Raw genomic sequence first — 2,384 nt, forward strand, 5'->3', positions numbered from 1 at the left:
TCAATCGGGGTGCGAGGCGAGGGATGGGGCGGGAAGGCCCCAACGGCTAGACGGAAGAGGCTTCAGGGCCACCTCGGAATGGTCCAAGCATCGGACGCGCTTGGGGCGACTGCCAGTGCCAACCCCTTATCCCGCGATGCGTCCGATACACAGATGGTTCCAAGGCGGCCGAGGAGCCTCACCGCATAGCAATCGGGGGTGCGAGGCGAGGGATGGGGCGGGAAGGCCCCAACGGCTAGACGGAAGAGGCTTCAGGGCCGCCTAGGAATGGTCCAAGCATCGGACACGCTTGGGGCGACTACCAGTGACAGCCCCCTATCCCGCGATGCGTCCGATACGAAGATGGTTCCAAGGCGGCCGAGGAGCCTCACCGCATAGCAATCGGGGTGCGAGGTGGGGGATGCGGCGAGATGGCCCCAACGGCTAGACGGAAGAGGCCACAGGGCCGCGTCGGAATAGTCCAAGCATCGGACGCGCTTGGGGCGACTACCAGTGACAACCCCTTATCCCGCGATGCGTCCGATACGAAGATAGTTCCAAGGCGGCCGAGGAGCCTCACCGCATAGCAATCGGGGTGCGAGGTGGGGGATGCGGCGAGATGGCCCCAACGGCTAGACGGAAGAGGCTGCAGGGCCGCCTCGGAATAGTCCAAGCATCGGACGCGCTTGGGGCCACTACCAGTGACAACCCCTTATCCCGCGATGCGTCCGATACGAAGATAGTTCCAAGGCGGCCGAAGAGCCTCACCGCATAGCAATCGGGGTGCGAGGTGGGGGATGCGGCGAGATGGCCCCAACGGCTAGACGGAAGAGGCCACAGGGCCGCCTCGGAATAGTCCAAGCATCGGACGCGCTTGGGGCGACTACCAGTGACAACCCCTTATCCCGCGATGCGTCCGATACGAAGATAGTTCCCAGGCGGCCGAGGAGCCTCACCGCATAGCAATCGGGGTGCGAGGCGAGGGATGCGGCGAGATGGCCCCAAAGGCTAGACGGAAGAGGCTGCAGGGCTGCCTCGGAATAGTCCAAGCATCGGACGCGCTTGGGGCGACTACCACTGCCAACCCCTTATCCCGCGATGCGTCCGATACACAGATAGTTCCGAGGCGGCCGAGGAGGTGGGGGATGCAGCGAGATGGCCCCAACGGCTAGACGGAAGAGGCTGCAGGGCCGCCTCGGAATAGTCCAAGCATCGGACGCGCTTGGGGCGACTACCAGTGACAACCCCTTATCCCGCGATGCGTCCGATACACAGATAGTTCCGAGGCGGCCAAGGAGCCTCACCGCATAGCAATCGTGGTGCGAGGTGGGGGATGCGGCGAGATGGCCCCAACGGCTAGACGGAAGAGGCTGCAGGGCCGCCTCGGAATGGTCCAAGCATCGGATGCGCTTGGGGCGACTACCACTGCCAACCCCTTATCCCGCGATGCGTCCGATACACAGATAGTTCCAAGGCGGCCGAGGAGCCTCACAGCATAGCAATCGGGGTGCGAGGCGAGGGATGCGGCGAGAAAGCCCCAACGGCTAGAGGGAAGAGGCTTCAGGTCCGCCTCGGAATGGTCCAAGCATCGGACGCGCTTGGGGCGACTACCAGTGACAACCCCTTATCCCGCGACGCGTCCGATACACAGATAGTTCCAAGGCGGCCGAGGAGCCTCACCGCATAGCAATCGGGGTGCGAGGCGAGGGATGCGGCGAGAAGGACCCAACGGCTACACGGAAGAGGCTTCGGGGCCGCCTCGGAATGGTCCAAGCATCGGACGCGCTTGGGGCGACTACCAGTGACAACCCCTTATCCCGCGACGCGTCCGATACACAGATAGTTCCAAGGCGGCCGAGGAGCCTCACCGCATAGCAATCGGGGTGCGAGGCGAGGGATGCGGCGAGAAGGACCCAACGGCTAGACGGAAGAGGCTTCGGGGCCGCCTCGGAATGGTCCAAGCATCGGACGCGCTTGGGGCGACTACCAGTGACAACCCCTTATCCCGCGACGCGTCCGATACACAGATAGTTCCAAGGCGGCCGAGGAGCCTCACCGCATAGCAATCGGGGTGCGAGGCGAGGGATGCGGCGAGAAGGACCCAACGGCTAGACGGAAGAGGCTTCGGGTCCGCCTCGGAATGGTCCAAGCATCGGACGCGCTTGGGGCGACTACCAGTGACAACCCCTTATCCCGCGACGCGTCCGATACACAGATAGTTCCAAGGCGGCCGAGGAGCCTCACCGCATAGCAATCGGGGTGCGAGGCGAGGGATGCGGCGAGAAGGACCCAACGGCTAGACGGAAGAGGCTTCGGGTCCGCCTCGGAATGGTCCAAGCATCGGACGCGCTTGGGGCGACTACCAGTGACAACCCCTTATCCCGCGACGCGTCCGATACACAGAT

This window comes from Cryptomeria japonica, unplaced genomic scaffold (genome assembly GCF_030272615.1).
Source record: "Cryptomeria japonica unplaced genomic scaffold, Sugi_1.0 HiC_scaffold_119, whole genome shotgun sequence".
Lineage (NCBI taxonomy): Eukaryota > Viridiplantae > Streptophyta > Pinopsida > Cupressales > Cupressaceae > Cryptomeria > Cryptomeria japonica.